The 18586-nt window shown below is 52.5% G+C and overlaps 1 long non-coding RNA gene across 1 annotated transcript; it reads left to right on the forward strand.

The window, feature by feature from the left end:
• Nucleotides 1-14993: 14993 nt before the first annotated feature.
• LOC109268298 (uncharacterized) lies at nucleotides 14994-17544 on the forward strand. Its single transcript, XR_002080568.2, has 3 exons — nucleotides 14994-15140; nucleotides 15819-15968; nucleotides 17257-17544. It is a non-coding gene; the product is annotated as an uncharacterized LOC109268298 (long non-coding RNA).
• The last annotated feature ends 1042 nt before the right edge of the window (nucleotides 17545-18586 follow it).

The raw sequence follows: 18586 nt of genomic DNA on the forward strand, positions 1-18586 counted from the left end.
AAATGGGAGCCGTTGTCTGCCTTGTTGGTAGAACCTCTGATCAAGGAAGAGATGGCCCCTGTTTTCCAGGAAGACTCAGTCGTGTGGTGGGTGTGGCCTCAGAGGCCTGCTCGGCCCCAGACACGAGGCCAGAAGGCTGTGCTGGGCTTCCTAAAACTCTCAAGGGCCACAACTTAGCGTGCTGCCCAGGACACTCGTGCATGAACTTCACACCCAGTTCCATTACCCAGTCCACACTCATCTGCCTCTAAAGCAAGTGGACCCCAGTTTTGCCAAACATTCACTTTTTTTAAGTGTATTTATTTATTTTGAGAATGACAGTGAGAGCAGGGCAGGGGCAGAGAGAGAGAGAGAGAGGGAGAGAGAGAATCCCAAGCAGGCTCCACATTTTCAGCACAGAGCCTGATGCTGGGCTTGAACTCATGAACCGTGAGATGGTGACCTGAGCCAAAACCAAGATTAGAACGTTTAACTGACTGAGCCACCCAGACGCCCCCAAAACTGACTTTGGTTACAAACAGTTTTTATAGTAGAGCACTGGTGTGTTAAAGAGAAACCAGAAGGGTTCTGGATACCTCGGGGCATGAAGGCCTGGGCTGTTCTGAAACCCAGCACGTCTCTGCTCCCCGTAGCAGAACGGGCCCCGCACCCCAGAGGGCCTGACCCATTGCTCACTATTATTCGCTTCTTCTGAGAAAGTCCAGAGGGCAAAATCACAGTGCAAACACTTGGGCAGCAGGAGTAATGGAGAACATGCAGAAAGAGAAAAAGAACAAACCACATTGTGCAACGTGATTCCGGACCAGATGTCATTTTGGGAAGAATAGAAAGCAGCGTGGGATGTGTGTGTGTGTGTGTGTGTGTGTGTGTGCATGCATGTGCATGCATGTATGTGAGTAGAAGGAAAGACTGCCCTTGGGAGCCAGAAGACCAGTTCTTTGATTTATATAGGCCAGGAACCAGCCACGTGGGACATGTCAACCAGTTTTTCTAGGCCGCTTCTGAAACTACAAGAGATTGGAGGAGATGTTTCTGTGTTTCTATTGTTGTATACGCACAGAATCCTAGAGACGCGTGGGTGCTAACATATCTAATCAATGCATATATATACAATCTATATGGATATAGATACATGTGCTTAATCATCTGTTCAGTCTCTCAATCTGAAGTCTCTGTGCTTTCTGGCATGGCTGAGCCATGAACTTTTTCCAGCATTCCCTATAAGCATTTACCATATCTGTCACACATGAATTTTCAAGAGAAAGAAAGAAAGAAAGAAAGAAAGAAAGAAAGAAAGAAAGAAAGAAAAGGAAACCATTTTAGAGTGTTTAAAGGAAACCACTGGGCATCAGATCTCAAAACTGTCACATAGGGTACTTCATTTAATCCTAAGAACAACGCTGAAAGATAGGTACATTGTTTTCATTCTTTTTGTAAATAAAGCAATTGAAGGTCAAATAGGATTTTCCTGAGGTCCCACAGCTGGTAAGGGGTAAAATCAGGAGTCAGTCCCAGGCCTCGCTGGGTCCCCAGCCCGTGCCCTCTGGGAGACGCAATGCCAATTATGTAAGTGTATATATATATGTGTGTGCGTGTGCATGTGTGCGTGTGTGCGTGTGTGTGTGTGTGTGTGTGTGTGTTAAATTATTTAGAAAGCTAACTTGTCTTTTCTTTCTGAGTTACCAAGAAGAAAACAGTGACTAAAAGCCAAAGACCCATGTCCTTACTTTTGAGTTTTACAATTTCTTTTGGAGCTGAACAGCACGGAATCAGCTCGGAAGCAAAGAAGCCTGGGCCTGCCCCCTTGAATCTGAAATCCCTTCTGCAGGAGACCCCGGGACAGTGCGCTTTCTTCCAGAGCCCCTGCGTGGTTCGCCTGTGGCTGCCAGCTCCTAAGAAGTGCCATCAGTCCCCTTCCTTAGGAAACCCCTCAGGTCCCCGCCGACCTCACTGCTGGGAGACATTTTCAATGAGGGAATGGCAGGAAAATTCCATAGAGATACAAAGTCAAAGTCACTTGATTCCCTTCCCAGCAGGACTCCAGTTATATCATTCTGGAAAGACAAGTCTGAAGTTAGAAAATTTCTAGCCAAAGCAATTTCCTGACTCCCTAAATAATCCTTGGTGGATGACCAGCCTTGGTCCCAGAACCTGCTCACTGATGCTCACCTTAGCTCTTGGTGCTACGATTTCATTCCTTCCCTGCCCGATCTGTTCTCAGCCCGCAGAGACGAAGCATGGCTCTCTTCTGAATGACACCCATTCACGTCCCCCAACATTGTGATTAGACCCCCTGGGCTGGCCTTCTTGGGTTAAATGATCCTCATTCACTGAACTTTTCTTCCCCTGACTTATCGCTGCCCTTATATCAATTTCCTGGCCCCTCTCTGGACTCCAGGTGAAGAATGTGAAACACGCTTCCCTTGTCTAGCGTCCTCTAACATCTCTCTTTTTACATTTCATCCTGAGCAGTCAGGCACACACCAGACCCTCTTTTTAGAAAAGAAACTATCGCCCGGTTCACGTTCTTCATTTGGCTTCACCTCACATTAATTCGCGGTATGTTCCGAGACTTACAGGAAGATGTCACTGCTATTCAGTATCTATGAAAGTTGTATCAGGATAATATATTCAATTCTAGAAACCCCAGGTACAGTGAGTGTTGACGATCGTCCATATTATTCCTATACTTAAGACATAGGCACTCAGAAACTGTCACAATAAGGGCGGGGGGGGAGGGGCAAGCTATTTTCTGTTCCTAATTAATCTATTACATACTCTCTGTCCCCGTCTCCATCCTTCTCCTCCGCTCCCAAGACACGCGTGTGTATGTCGAGTACTCGTCCATTAATTCATGGCACTTTGAGACACCGTTCTAGATTCTCTCTTCCAGGTGTAATTTACTGTAATCACCTCGGAAAATGAAAGCCATTTTCCTGAAGCCAGGGAGGAGGCAGACGCTCATTTGCATCCCACATTTCAAGCCCTAAATTACTCTCTCGTTCCCCAGAGGTCAAGCAAAAGCAGTGGCTGTCATTTTGCTTCTGTGTCGTGCTCGGGATCTTTCAGCAGGTCAGCGGCTGCCCCCCTGCCAACACAGTATTTGATCCCCGCTTTCTTCCCAGGCCTCAGGATTATTGAAAACATCCCGGGTTTGACCACAATCTGAAAAAGAAAACTCAACCGCACAGATGCTGAACGGGTAATATCTCTGAGAAGCACCACAGTCTGACAAAATGAGCAGAATCGGGCACAGGGAAAATAGTCAAAGCCCTGGGCTGCTCTGCTCGGAGAAGAGAACATTCAGGACGGCAGCACAAACCGCCTTCACATGCCTGAGGGCTGTCATGTGGAAGAGGGATTAGTCTTAAGCTGTGTGGTCTCCAGGGGAGGGACAAGAAGCAGCGAGTGGAAGGCCCAGAGGAAAAGATTTCAGCACTACATAGCACAGATTTTGCAAAGTGGGTGAAAAATGCGTGCATAGCCACCGCTTGCTGAATTCTTACTATGTGTCAGGTGTTCTGGTTACCAGCGGTATGATTTCCCTTAATCCTGACAAGAACTCAGCGAGGCAAATGGGCTTCTAAACATTTCCTAGCTCCAGAAACGGAGGCTCACCGGAGTATAGGGCACTGCGCCCAGGAAGAAGGAGGGTCGGGATTGGAATCCAGATCTCCCTGACTCCACAGCTCTGCTAGGAGGTGCTGACTCAGTAGTTCTCGTGGCCCGGCCACGGGCAGACCACGAGAAACTCATGGCCACGCTGAAGAGGGGGTCTGGCGCGGTTGGGTGTGAGCCCCCCCCCCACTTCGAGGGACACTTCCTGCCCCGAGAATCACCACTCGGGTACCACCAAGTGCAAACCCCCAGCAAGAAAGTGCATGGGGCTTTTCTTTCTCTTAAAATGAAATCATAATAGCAGCCATTATGGTAGACATTTGGTAACATTGCTCCCAGTTTCTAAATCCTCATGCGATCCCTCCAGGTAGTTGAAATGAACACACTGAACTCAAAGAGACCGAGGGGCTTGGCGAGGTCATAGGGCCCCGCCCCGGGCAGAGCTGCCCTAGATCCACCAGAATTCTGAGAAGTGAACCGTCTCCCTGAGCAGAAGTGAATGTTGTTGTTTTTTTAAAATTATTTTTAATGTTTACTTATTTTTGAGACGAGAGTGACAGAGCATGAGCGGGGAGGAGCAGAGAGAGAGAGAGGAAGACACAGGATCCGAAGCAGACTCCAGGCTCTGAGCCGTCAGCCCAGAGCCCGACGCGGGGCTCGAACTGATGGACCATGAGATCGTCACCTGAGCCGAAGTCGGACGCTTAACCCACTGGGCTACCCAGGTGCCCCTGGAAGCGAATGTTTACACCATGCGAAGTGGAATAGTGTTTTAAGAGGTGGGACTCTGGAGCAAGACCCCAGCTCTACCACTCCCTGCTGTGTGACCTTTGGGAAGGTGCTTCACCTCTCTGTGCCTCACTTTCCTCACCTGTGAAATGGAGACGGAAGAACAAATTGAGCTAAAGCATTTAGATCCTTGACATTTTTTTTTTTTTTTAATCTGAGTAGATTGAACTGCTCAGAAGGTTCCCTGCCTCCCCAGGGCTAACTATCATCGGGAGCACCACTGCTGGGGATGGACCCAAAGGACCACAGTCCCTCTGGCTGTCAGATCCTCTCCTTACTGGGAGCAAGTTCCTCAGCAACTGTGTGCCTCGAAAGTCGCCTCTGCTGGAACTTTCTAGAGCCCAACTGGCCATCCAACATGCTCATTTTCACAGCTGGGAAACTACGGAGAGCACCTGGTGGCCAGAGGGGGGACCTCTGGTCCGAGCTGACCCGCTCGCTGAAACACAGAAACAATCCAGGGATTCCCAGCGATGGGGCTCCTGTGGGTCTGGCGGCTTCCCTGGCACCAAGAGGGAAGAGCAGATTCGCCACCGAGTTCAGGCGAGACATCGTCACCGCGGCATTCGACGAGTTCAACATAGACATCATTCATCAAAACTACTAGGGCAGCACCGAACGTCTCTCTATTTTGGTTCCGTCCTGAACGTTCCTTGCACTGGAGTGAGACAAAGGACAAGATTCAGGAAGAAAACACACACACACACACACACACACACACACACACACAGAAGCAGAGTTTCCCCAGGCGGGAAGAGGACGAGAATGTGGGTGGGGCCCTGCTCCGGGCCCAGAAGCTGGCACACGTCACCTCACAGAGTGGCCCGGACTCTTCCGAAGAGCAGACCACCCCGGTCCCTCTCCCCAGGTCACGGGAATAATGGATGGAGGGACCAGAGCCTGAATCTTAGATCTATTCAGCTTCAAATTCCGCTCCCATCTCACTAAAAAGGCCTGAGGGTCACTCGCGCCACTGCATTCACCCAGGAATCTCCTCTTCAACAAAGGCCCTGCTTTTGGTCACCGAGGGCTGTTGTGCGCTCATAATGAGCTTCTAATCAGGTAAAGACATGTGCAGGCTCTTTCACAGGGGCTGTGGTGAGCCAGGAGAGTAGAAGAGCCCAGGTCAGAGGCCCCACAGCGCTGGCCCGACTGCAGGAGGGGGCTGAGGTCCACCAGGGCCAGCGCTGGGGAGGGGAAGGGGTTTCTGCTCTACCCCCCCCCCCCCCCCCGCCGCCACCCCGTCCTGGGTGACTCCTGCTGAATCTCCAAAGCAAGCTGCGTTCGGGCTGGGCCCACAGCAGCCAACAGCTGTGCAGGGAAAGGCACCTCCTCGGTTTCCAACCTGAGCATAGAGCGAGGGCCTCCACTGTAATCCACCACTCTACGGAAACCAATCATTCCTCCTCATTACCGAGCGGAGAAATGCCTCTCAGGGCTCCTTTCCCTCCTTACAAACAAAATAAAACAAATCCTTCCTATGGATTTCATTTGCCACTTAATGCAACCTAATGATTTCCAATTGAAACCATATTTGTATTTGTATTGACTTATTAATAGCACATCCATTTTCCACGCAATAAAGCCTGAACATGAACTGATAACTTTGACCGAAATGCATTAGGTGGCATTAAAGATTAAATAAACACCGTTTCTATGAATAATGTTTAAAGTCGTCTATTTGCCAGCCTATTGAAAATTGATCTCTGGGTATTTCAAGCTGGGGTTCCAAGGAGCGCATTTTGAACGTATTATGAGTAATGACTACGCATTACGACACGGAATGCTTTCCAGGCGATCCTTAGAGCTTGCTGCAACTTTAGTGTGTTTTAGTTAATTTGCACAAATTGTGCCATTGTTGATGGCAAAAGCCAAGCACCATGAGGACCAAACTGAAACGCATGCCTGATTCCGAAAAGCAGCTCAGAAATGACTTAGAAGACCAATGGGGAAATTCCTCCTTTCTCCGCCCCCTGGGCACGGTGGTCACATGTGTCCTCTGCCTGGGTCGTCGACCTTTGCTGTTACTCCCCATATTTTGGCAGAGCGAGTTGGACACTATCGCTCAGAAATGAGCTGCCTTCTGGCTCTGCCGTCAGGGAAGGTGCGACCTTGGGCGGAGGGGCCCTTGGCTGCTTCTCTCTGGAGTTCAACCCACTCTACCTGGAGAAGGAGACGGTCGAGCCAGGTGACTCCAGGGCCCCAAACGCTCTGGCATTTCCTGACGCTGTGATTTCACTGCACATAAATTCATGACGGCAAAGACAGTGTTCTCTTGAACTTTGTGTCCCCAAGGCCTAGCTCAGGGTCTGACACCCCAGAGAGGTCTGCAGAAAGGAAGGTCAGATTTTCACAAACTTGGGCCAAGGCTAGAAGTCAGATTTTCCTGGAGCGCCTGGGTGGCTCAGTCGGTTGAGTGTCCGACTTCAGCTCAGGTCATGATCTTGTGGTCTGTGAGTTCGATCCCTGCCTCGGGCTCTGTACTGACAGCTCAGAGCCTGGGGTCTGCTTCAGGTTCTGTATCTCCCTCTCTCTCTGCTCTGCCCCCCACTCATGCCGGCTTTCTCTCTCTCTCTCAAAAGTAAATAAATAAACATTAAAAATATTTTTTAGAAGTCAGATTTTCCTGGTAGACATGCCTTCAAAAGGTCAATAATAATAATCACTGAAATAATATAACCACTTCCTGTTGAGGACCTATTACAGGCAGGCAGGATGCTGGGGATGTTACATACTTGGCCTCGAATTGTCTCAAGAACCACCAAAGAAGCTGTCACCATGGTACACACTGGGGAATTTCTTTCGTTCGTACTAATTGACAGTATCCCCGAGATTATTCTCAGATGGCTCAATGCTTTCTCTTGACTCTCTTTTTGGTCCTAACTAGGAGGCTGTTGGGCAGGGACGTTTCCATACCCATCTTAAAGATGTGAAAGTGAGGCCCAGAAAAGTGAAGTCACTGACTGCTCCCTCCCCAGACCCTTTGTTTCTTCCTTTCCTGGCCTCCTTCCCTCCCTCCCTTCCTTGCCCTCAGGGCCTCTGTCTTCCTTGTCCCCTCCTAACTGTGCCCACCCCCAATCTTTCTCGACTTCTCTCACTTCTTTCTTCCTGCTTCTGTGACAGTGAGGAGGGGTCCTCAGAAGCTCACTGGTTAATAGGAAAGACGGGCCTTAAAACCTTTCATTCCAAAACAGTGTGATAAGCACCTGCCTGAGGTCTGCGTGGGGGGGGACACGGTGAAGGACCTCCTGGAGCCGGGGAAGGGAGAAGACATCCCTGAATGCTTCCTGGGGAGTCCACTGCTGAGCTGACTGAGTCAGGAGAAAAACACAGGAAGGGCATTTGAGGTCATAGGAATAGCATGAGCTCGGGGAGGCACAGACGATCAAGCATCCCAGCATGCTCTGGGAGTGCTGGCACAAAGGGGAGGGAAGCATAGGCCAGAGCACGGGGGGCCTAAAAGCCCGGTCCAAGGAGTGGAGGTTATGTTGTGGGCAACAGAAGCTATAAGGCAACAGAAGCCATAAGGGTTCTAAGCCCAGGAGAGACATGGTCAGATGTACAGGGAGCTTCGGAAACACTATTAACAAGAGATCTTTTGGCCAAAGTCTTAAAAAGCCAACTGGCCAGTGCAGAGGGGCATCTGTCTTCAAATCTTAGTATGGTGGATCTAGAAAAGCCTTCGGCCTCGAACCAGCCTAATCCCTAAATTTTAGAGAAGGGGGATTGAGGCCTAAGGGAATATTATCCTCTCTCTGTCAGGTGGTCCCCAGTTCTCAATGGTCAGCTTTTTCTGTAAGCAAGGTCGTCACAACTCCTGTTGCAATCATTTCCACTGGCTTCTGTCCCTTCTCCAGCCTGGGCCCCGGGGCACCTCGGGTTTATTCTGACTCCCACAGTCCTGCCACTGCAGTAGAGGACCACCTGTCGCATGGCGGGGGTGCCGAAAAGACAATCAGCAGATTGTTGGTTACAGTTGTGCAGGGACAACTGTATTCGTGTCCCTCACGCCAAATGGCGGAGGAAACGTGCCGCACAGAGCCCGGCGCGTCACCTGCCCCCTGCGTCTCAGGACGGCTCTGCCCTCACGCAGACCCGGACTGGAATCTCCCTGCAGAAGCCTCAAATACCACCACCCTCACTCTCCGCACCCAAGATGCTGCTCAGTGGTCCCTGCCGAGGGATCGGTGTCTCACAACTGAAGCCGGTATGATGAGCTCCGTTGCAGGTCGACAAAAACCTGGGACGTGTTGAACCGCCTAACATCTCACGGTGGGTGGGTGTCAGGGCTACGACTCACACAGGGGTCAGGCTAATCCCACGGCCGTGGCTGATGCTGAGGTTGGGTCTCTCTCCTGGACACTGCCGACTCCAGGGCCTGGCTCCCCTCCAAGCCACCATCCGCCCTCCGTCCAACCTGCTGTGCTAAGCGCTAACTCCACACCCAACACAGGCTAAGAGAGAAGCAAGTGGGACACAGGCTCACCGCTCCGCGTGCCTGCGATCTAACAAGTATAACGACGGTTCACCGCGCGGCGAGCGAATGCCACGGGCCAGGCGCTGTGCCGTTTCACGTAGGATTGTGTCCTAATTTCCAGAACAGCCTCGAGATGTCATCCGTGGTCTCCTCCCTTTGTAAAGGAGCAAGACGCAGGAGGTGTGGAAGCAAGCAAGTGGGCCATGGTCCCCTCGTCGTGAAGTGAAAAAAACACCATTCAAACTTATGGCCACTTCTTTTTCGCTGCTGAGCAAGGCAGAGGCCAGCGAGGCACAGCACCTGAGCCACGCGAAGGCCTGGTGGACGCCGTGGTTCCCTTTGAAAGAAAGGCTGCATCGAGTCTCCCCCCAGTAGGGGCCTTTGAGCAGCATCCTAGGCTTCAGCGGCCAGGTGTGGCCCCCGAGTCAGGGGAAGAGGTGAGATCGGGAGTGGACAGTAAGACCCAGCGGGACTACAGTGCGGGTGGGGGCGCCAGGGGCACACACACGCCGGGCCAGGGCTTGCTGCTTCACACGCACTGCCTGGTTCCATCCACCTCTCAACAGCCCCCTGAGGAAGACCCTCCTCCCTGCGTTTCCCGGATGCAGAACCGGGGACCTCGAGGGTTGAGAGCTCACCCAAGTCACCCAGAGCCAAACCACGGGCCCCTTCTATCGTCTCTTTCCGTCTCCCAAGACGGTGTGTTGTAAGAAATAATGGGTCCCGGGGACCAAAGATCCTCAAGATCCCGCATTTTGTCTTAAGGGGCTTTGAATCTTCTGAAGGCTTGGCGCAGGTCTGGGCACGCTGGGGGCCCTGGGGACAAGCCGCTGACCACGGCTCGGATCCCATCGTGGCCTCACCTTTCTGTTCACAGGGCCAGAGAAGCATCCGTTTACCACGTGGACACAGAGGATGGGGTCTTCCCCCACCAGCTTTCTCAAGGGGGTTGAACAGGTCCTCACCTATAAATCACAGGCATGGTGTCGAAGGCAAGACAGCAGGGTCCACGGGGCTGGGAGTCAGAAGATGTGAACTCTGACCCTTGCTCTGCACAGCGTTTCCCACCCAGGGTCTCCCCTCCCGTCCCTCCGGCCTGCGGCCTCCACGGAAAACCTTGGGCCTCATCACGACACAGTGACACCGAAGCCCTCTTCCCAGTGGAAGGTGACAGGAAATCTTCCCCAGCCGGAGCCCCCGTCGAGCCTGGAGTTTACCGTCCACTGCGCGAAGTCGAGGAGAGCCTGATGTTCAGTGTGGGTTCCCTGGGTCTCTTCCTTCGGCATTTCCCTCTCTTCTCTGGGCTTTGTTTCCTCGCTTGTAAATTAAGGCTCAGGCTATTTCTAAGTCCCTTTCCAGTTCACAAACTCTTGTTGCTACTAGCATGAAGCTGGAGAACCTGCTGGAATCAGTTGTTGGTATAAGAGACTCTGGAGAATGTGGCTCAACCGGTAGTGTGAGTGCATTGAGACGCTCCCTAGCCTCCAAAAAGGAAAGAAAGAAAGAAAGAAAGAAAGAAAGAAAGAAAGAAAGAAAGAAAGAAAGAAAAGTCCTTGGTGAACTTTCCTGGAAGGATCCCTCCCAAAGTCTTCCTGGGCACAAGAATTAGGCTGTCAGAGATCTCCCTGACCCCCCCCCCCCCCCCCCGCCCTTCCCCAGCTACTTTACTAAACATGGCCTCTTTATAATTTCAAGTTCACATATATACCCAATTAACAGGGAAGAAAATGATTCTTTGCACATAAACTTATTTTGATTTTTTTTTTTTTAAATCCCATTTTCTTTCCTTTTGTGTTTCAGGAGAAAGTCTTTGCAAGGCACAAGAAAGATTTTTTTTTTTCAGAAGATTTTACTTCAAGGTTAGTTAAACAGCATTTTCCCATAAATAAGCATGAAAGCTGGGTCCCCTGGGCTGATTTCTTTCAGTTTATACACTGACTACAATAACTCCCAATTCTACACATGATGCCAGCTTGGTTCAAATAATAGCAGCTAAAATATATAAAAACCAGTGCTTTAAAAACGCACACACACAGAATTGGGTAAGGTCAGCTCGGCATTTCTTGATTTCACACATCTTTGTTTAAATTATGGGTTTTGCTGTCAAGCTGTGTTATTCTGTTGATCATTTTGGTTTGTGCACCAAAGTGCGAAGTATTAGTTTTAATTTAATCTTTTTCTACTGAAAATGTTACACTTATGACTCTGGCATTTCAGTCACAATGGGGATGAATTGTGAGTTCTAGGAAAGAGATTCTAACAATTTAAGAGACGGAAGCACTTTTAAAGAATACACAGAGGAGGAGACTCGGATTCAGAGAGGGCAGCAGCTTGTCTAAGGTCACCAGCCAAAGACCAGAGGACTCTGAATCCTGTCTTCTGGGGGAGTGTGATTTCTCTTGGGGAAGCCTTCTCACATCTTCAATCAGAAAACACCAAAATGCCCCTGACTCTTCTCTCCTGGGGCCATCTGCCCAAGTCCTTACAAAGCTTTCCTCCTTGCGGGTATTTGGGGTCTTTTTCAACTTGTCTTTGGCTCGTATTTCCAAACACTAACAGTCGCCTTACATTGAAGTCACCAGTGTCAGAAGCCAGAGACACTGCCTGTCTTGACCCTGGGTTCACCCAGCGGTGGGACTCTGAGATGGTCCTGCGCACTCAGAAGGGAACAGAGGGCACGGGCCCTTGGTAAGGAGATCTGGGAGGCCAAGCATGTCAAAGCACAAGCCTCCTCCACCACCATTCTCCAGCGGGTCGGTCTCTCTAGCAAGAAACAGAACAAGTCCCAGTGCCGTTGAAACCTCTTGTCAGACATCGTCCCTAACTACCTCTCCTCCCCACACCCTGGGAAAGTGGCCCCTCGGTGAACACAGCATGGCCACGACGCCCTTCTGTGAAGCGCACAGGGAGGGGAGCGAGGCGGGAAATGTGAGAGAGGCTTCTAGGTGCAGGAAATGGTGATGTGAAGCCGGAGGCCAAGCAAAGACACTGAGTGGAATTCAGTTTGGCTGGAGCCCAGACTGTGACCTGGCATGGCGAGGCGTGAGGAGGCAGAAGCAGACAGGAGGCAGATTATGAAAGGCCCTGCCAACCATGTCAAATTTGGATGATATCCCAGGAGCAATGGGGAGCTATTGAAGGATATTAAGTAACAAGAGACATAATCAGATTTGGGTCTTTGAAAAATTTAGTTAGCTTTAAGTTGCTGAAGTAACGTGTGTGTATATGTGTGTGTGTGTGTTGTAACAAGTGAAATGATATAAAGATAAATTAGAAAAAGCCAGTCTTTTGTCTCCGACTCTCCCTCCGTTCTTCCCCCCACCCTGGATCACTGCTGTTAACAGCCTGGAATAGATCCTTCCGTGGCTTTCTCTTTTACTCCGACGTTTACCACACGCGTGCGTGCACACACACGCACGCATGCACACACACACCCCCACCACCAACGCGGGGGAGGTTGTTGACTCGAAACTGGAAAAGAATCATGTTTGGCTTGTTCCTCAGGTGAACTTAGTGCCTGACTACACATCAATGGCATCCACAACACGAGACATAAGCCTAAATCTCTGTCTCCGTCTGTCTCTGTCTCTCTCCATGCATCTCAGTGTTCTTAAGACATAGATGTGCTCACCTATATGATTTCCCGTAAGTGGGGGTCACATCAAACATGCTGGGTCGCTATTATCTTTCATGCCTTCATCTTTCTTTCCATTATTATTTTCTTCCATTTCATTTCTCAGCAATGTGCCTTTTAGGATTCTTCTCCTCGCAGTTACCTGAGAAATGAGCTAGGGACAGGCCGACGTGGAGGCTTAGAGGCAGGAGGCTGCTCTTGGTTGCCAGAAAGGGATGGGACAGCCTGGGGTGGTTGTGGAGTGGAGTCATTAAGGACGCCTTTGTTGACTTCGCCAGTGGCAACTGGTTCTGAAGGTCGCAGTTTAGAAGAGACACCCCGAAATCTGGGGGGAGAGGATGAATCGGGAAAGAGAGGTGAGTTTCTCGGTCGAACAGAGCTGAGTTTTCTGGTCCGCAGCTGGTCGCCCTGGGCAGGTCTCAGAAACCGGGTCTCACTTTCCTGTCTCCAAACCCAGGTCGGTCACTTCTGCTGCAGAGAGTCTCTGTGAGGAGTGAATGAAAGGCTTGGAGGGGACGACGTACCGCCCAGCGTAGAGAGGACAGTGGACACACAAGCACTACTTCCCAGGCCAACGTAGCTGGTTCCTCACAGACTGGACCCCTTTCTTTACACTCTTATCAGGTCTGCCCATAGGGGAGCCCTCTGCATCACCCTAGAGCCTTATGCTCTATAGGTCCGTGCACGGCAGGGCTGGCCTCAAGGGGACCGCAGGTGACCACGCAGGAACCTGGAAATCTCCCAAAGTTATTCTCCCCATCCAGTTGCTGAGGCCGGAGATTCCCTTTCCTCGGGACACAGGCAACCTCGAGGTCCACAGCCCGGATCAGATTTGAGGCACGAAACCCTGAAAGAGAAGGCGCCCTTGCCGCCGTTCCTTGGCCTGCGTGCAAATGCAAGAGCCTGCGTCTGCCCCTCATGGGGGGTGGGGTGGTGGCACGGGTGCCTTAAAAGCCTGAAGGGACAAACCCGAGTTCAGCACAGGCAAGGGACAGAATGGGGCCAGGAAGCAAGCTGAGCCGGGGGTGGACAACGTGGCCTTGGGAAGTCTGGGTCCTCTTTGGCTGACATCCTATTCCTAGTCCCTGCCCCAGGACAGGTACTTAACAGATGCTTACTGAGTGAAGGCAGCAACAGAAGAGAGTTGACCAAACCCTGTAGAGTTGCATTCACCAGGAATCGCTAAGGAAATAATGGCGAGAGATCAGGCAGTGTGACACCCACTGGGGGAAATGTGTTTAGCTGGAGGGCCGTGGACCATCAGAAGAACACAGAGAAGATTCCTAGCAGGGTAGAGAAGCCTGGGAGGGGTGTGGTAGGGGAGAAGAACGGGGTGCATGCAGGTCAGGGTCACGTGGCCCCTGGCTCTGATGCTTCAGACTCAACAGTTGGGTAACTTGTCATCCACCAGGGGCTGGATGCTGAGGGAGAGATTCAGAGAAGGAACATCCTTCCCCGGCCAAAGGCAGGAAACACACGCGCGCCTGCACACGCAGCCCCGGTCTCCCTAGACAAGCAGAAGCAGGGGCGGGGCAGAGGGAGATGGGGACAGAGAGAAAGTGAGGTTAGAGAGAACTTAACGAGGGAAGAAGGACAAGGGAAAGAGAGGGGAGGGTGATGACGAAGGGCAGAAAGGGCTCAGGACCTCAGGGAGCTCTGGCCAACCCTCTGGGCTGGGCCTCTAGTTCAGCGTGGTTACCAGCATGCGGCCCCGGGCAGGGAGGGGGCCCCTGTGCTGTCTATGACTTGCCCTGAGAACTGAACCTCTTCCCATCCCCCTGTCCCCGTCTTCCTTGTTTCCTCCATGCGCACAATGAGACCACCCGCCTAAGACGTCTCCCGGGCCACCTTCAGCTCTGTGATTGTGTATTTGTGGCCACGACTGCTTCCGACGTAAGGGCTGCACGAGTCAGGGCAGCGACAAGGCCTCCCCGAGCAGGCCTGTCGTCAGGCAGCCTTTCTGAGAGACGTAGGGGAGAGAGGGCGCTGAGGCCGGGAATGTTGAGGCGGCCGGGAGGGCATCCTAGGGAGGGCCTCCCGGGGGCCTGGAGCCCCCCAGTGCCGCGGCTGTGCCGGGAGGCCAGGAGCCCCTCGCCAGGCCCCGCCGGCAGGCCAGGGCAGCAGCCGGCCAGGGACAGTTTTCCCCGGGCTGGAGACAGCCTGGCTCCGGGCCCACCTCCCGGTGCCCTCGGCCTGACATCTTCTGGGCAGAGCCGCGGTGCCCAGGGAGCCGTGTGGACGGTGTTAGTAAACACGCTTTCTTGCGCCCAGCCTGGCAGGGCCTGTGGGCAGCGGGAGGGCGAGTTGCTGGCAGCTCCCACGGCCGGGCAGGCGGACGGGCGGGCAGACAGGCGGGCGGGCCGCCCCGCACAGCCAAGCCAAGGCCCAGAATGGAGCAGCTGCTCCCGTCGCCATGGCGACGGGGCCTGAACAATGAGCAGCCAGAAATGCGGCCTGGCCGCCTCGCACCGCGGGCCCCCACCCTCCGGCCGGCCCTTACACCTCCATGCGCGCGCGCGCGCGCACGCACATGCACGCGCCCTTGCACGCGCACACCGCCCGGGCCTCCCTGCCGGAGAAGCCGGAGAAGCGGAGGCCCGGGCACCAGTGACTGACCGCAGGGTGAGGCCCGGGGAGAAGGCAGGAGAGGGTGAGGAGGAAGGGCGAAGGGGATCGCAGCTTCACCGCTGCAAAGCGGCGCAAAAATCTCACCATTTGATCCCGGCTACAAATCCGTGTTTAAAAAGGAGCCCAGCTTTTCAGAGGGTCACGTGGTGCCTTGGATTCTTACATAACAGGAGAACTGAAGGGGGTTTCTAATTAGCAAAAGGCATCTGGGAACAAATCACCTTCTACTCAGGGAGGGGGAGCTGAGAGAGCCCCACGGAGCCTGCAGTCCCAGGAAATCCGAACGCCTGCTTACAGGGCCCCGAAGCCCACCGCGATCCTCCTTGGAGGTCACGTGAAGGGAAGCCTGAAAGGTTGAGCCACAGTCTGGAAATGGAGTCCGAAAAAGGCCTGGTCTGGGCCCTCAGGAAAGCAGAGGGCAGGCTCTGGTTGCGGTGCTCCAGGCAAGCCTGAGCACTTCCTTTGTGAGCACTGACAAAGAGAGATGCACAAGTCAACTGCTGTCTTCCACGAGGCCCCCAGGACCCTGGAGGTGGTGGCGGGGTCCGCAGTCAGCACCCGTCATCTCCATCTTTTGAGCAGAGTTAAGTGTTCACGATTTGCGCAGACACTTTCCCCCTTCACCAGCCAGCGGTCAGTCACTCTTTAAAGTTCCCATCCCTGTTTTTCCAGTGAAAACCCAGGTCTGGGAGCATCAGGAGCCTTCCAGGACCACCGTCCAAGGACAGGCAATCCTGTCCGAATTTCCATCAAGTCCATAGTGTCCCGGGAGGCCGCTCGGTTTCCGGTGGCTTTGCCTGATTCCTTCCTGCTTCAGAGCAGGTGGGTATCTGCTAGACCCATGTAATAGAAAAGACAGAACCACCCATTACCTGGCCTGATTCGTGTGAGAGCTAGAAGGGACATTTTAGGGACTATGGTGTCCGCCTCCCCACTCCCCAGCTCAGAAGGGATCTACTTTGGGGCGCCTGGGTGGCTCAGTCGGTTGAGCGTCCGACTTCAGCTCAGGCCACGATCTCAAGGTTCGTGAGTTCGAGCCCGGCGTCAGGCTCTGGGCTGATGACTCAGAGCCTGGAGCCTGCTTCCGATTCTGTGCTTCCCCCTCTCTCTGCCCCTCCCCCATTCATGCTCTGTCTCTCTCTGTCTCAAAAATAAACATTAAAAAAAATTAAAAAAAAAAAAGAAGGGATCTACTTTAAAGATCTCAGCAGGTGAATGCTAGAGCTGGAAGGAAAACCACCCAGAGTCCGACATCCAGGCAATGCAGCGGTGGGGGGGGGGGGGGGGGGGGATGGAGAGAGAGTGGAGAGAGAAGAGGAGAGAAGCAGTATTTGGCAAAGGGGAAGGGCACTTGGGAGGAAAAGGGAAAACTGGGTGGACAGAGGTGTCTCCCACTAATAAATCTCCTCAATGGAGTTGGGTGCTACAGCAGGTTCCAGAAACTGCATCAGAACACCGCTGAGAAATCTGACCCCGCCCTCAGCTTCACAGCATCTAGAGCTATGGGTACCACCAAAGGTAAAAGATAGGAAATAGTCAAAGGACGAATGAGCACAGTTACAGAGCCCGACCCCCTCCCCAGCTGCCCCTCTGCTGGGCAGGGCATCTCGACGGAAAGTTCTGGGAGCCCTAGGAAGCCATCTGCGCTGGCTCAGAAGTGGCAGAGAGGGAATTAAAACCGCAAAAGGAAGGATCAGAGGGAAACTGTCTCCCCTTCAAGAGCCACTTTAGTAGATGAAAAAAGCCAGGCGATTTTTAATCATCACAAATTGTTTGAGCTTCTGGTTCCATCCTCTGAAGCCAGGGCAGCCTCCCCTGGTTGCTGGCTGGTCTCCGGTGGTCCGAGCTCTGTAGCCCACCTACATCTTCCTCCCCACTTCCTTGAACCCTGGGCCTGTCCTCCCAGGTCCCCAGGCAGAGGCCAGGCAAGCTGACCCCGCTTATCTAAGGAAATCTGACAAGACTCCGGCCCTCAGGGGTATGGCCACTGGCAAAACATATGGTGCATCGTAAATAAGACTTCCTTTTAGGAAATGAGCCGCTGTAATTAAATCCCCATTCATTTTTTGTAACGTACACACAGAGACAAATAGATCTTTATCCTTTGTAGGCACAGAAGAGAAATGGCTTGTGCTGGACAGAGATTCTCTGGTGTCAAATCTTTATCAAAGGCTTCCTAGATCCAGGTGGAGTGAGAACTTCGAGTTCCTAAGCCCAGCCGCTGGCCCAGTTGAGCGAGTGGCTCCCTTGGCTACCTCCAGGACAAGCGGAGGAACGTTTTGGAATGGAAGAATGCGTTGGCTTAGAATCTGCAGGGAGGAAGTGACCTCGTCTGCCCATCCCACGGTCGTACCACAGAGCGAGCTCGGGACTAAAGATTAAATTCGACCTGTTTCAATGGGATTTAGTTTGATTTGGTTCAACCCAAATGAACACTGGCAGTGAGGTGTGCAGGGGGCGAGGCAGCGGGGAAAGATGCAAGGAGAAACCAAGGCAGCCCCCTGAGGGCCCCTGGGGCAGGGTGCTGGCTGGCGCATAAGCTCAGTGTGGGGGGAGGGGCCTCGGCTTGTTGCCACTGGGTCTGGGATGGCTTGGGGGTGACGGGGAAGGGTAGGATTTCCTTAAGAGAGACCTGAGTAAGCACACCCAGGGAGAAGCAAAGGTAGATGCAGAAAACAACCGCCGTGCTGAGGTGTGTCCCATCTAGAGTCACGAGTCTCGCAGGAGATGGGGCTGCAGAGAAGAAACTAGACATCTCTCCTGGCTTTTGGCCCCGACAGGGACAGGACGTAATAATACGTGATTTCCTCACGAGTGACACTTTCCTTCTCAAAGCCATCAAACAGCTGTAGGCAAAAACAAAACAAAATCAAACAACTGTTTCTCCAACAGTCTCTGAAGGGAAGGTGAAAGGCGCTGAGTTCTTTGGTGTGCGCGTCTCCGAGGTGAAGGCGATCCAGGGTCAGCCTGGAGCCCCTTGTCAACCCTCGAAATTGCACATTCCATGGGGCCCTTCCCTGTAGTTAGAGCTTTGAAATCAGTGGAAAACCACAAAGCTTCTTTGAGATGCAAATGTTGCGCGCGGGGCTGGGCGAACAATTCTGATCGCTATCTCTCCAGGCCCGGCTTTCTGTAGGGCTTCTGCCTGGTTGACCCCAACGAGGCTAAATCACAGGTACCGAGGCTTAACACAAGGTAGAAAGTGCTAAGGGCCATTTGGCAATGGCCAGGGAAAAGGCAGCTCCCTCTGGCCTGATCAGGACAAGCTTTAAGTCCCGGGAGCAGGGTGCAGGACCCCTGGCTGGCCCATGTTCGAATCCTGATTCCAAAGTATAATAGCTGTGTCACTCTGAGCTAAGTGCCTAACCTCTCTGTGCTCCAATGTGCTCCTCTGTAACATAGGGATAATAACAGTACAATGCCTTCCTCCCAGGGTTGTT

This window comes from Panthera pardus, unplaced genomic scaffold, assembly GCF_024362965.1.
Source record: "Panthera pardus isolate Hobbes unplaced genomic scaffold, ASM2436296v1 HiC_scaffold_26, whole genome shotgun sequence".
NCBI classification, from domain to species: Eukaryota; Metazoa; Chordata; class Mammalia; order Carnivora; family Felidae; genus Panthera; species Panthera pardus.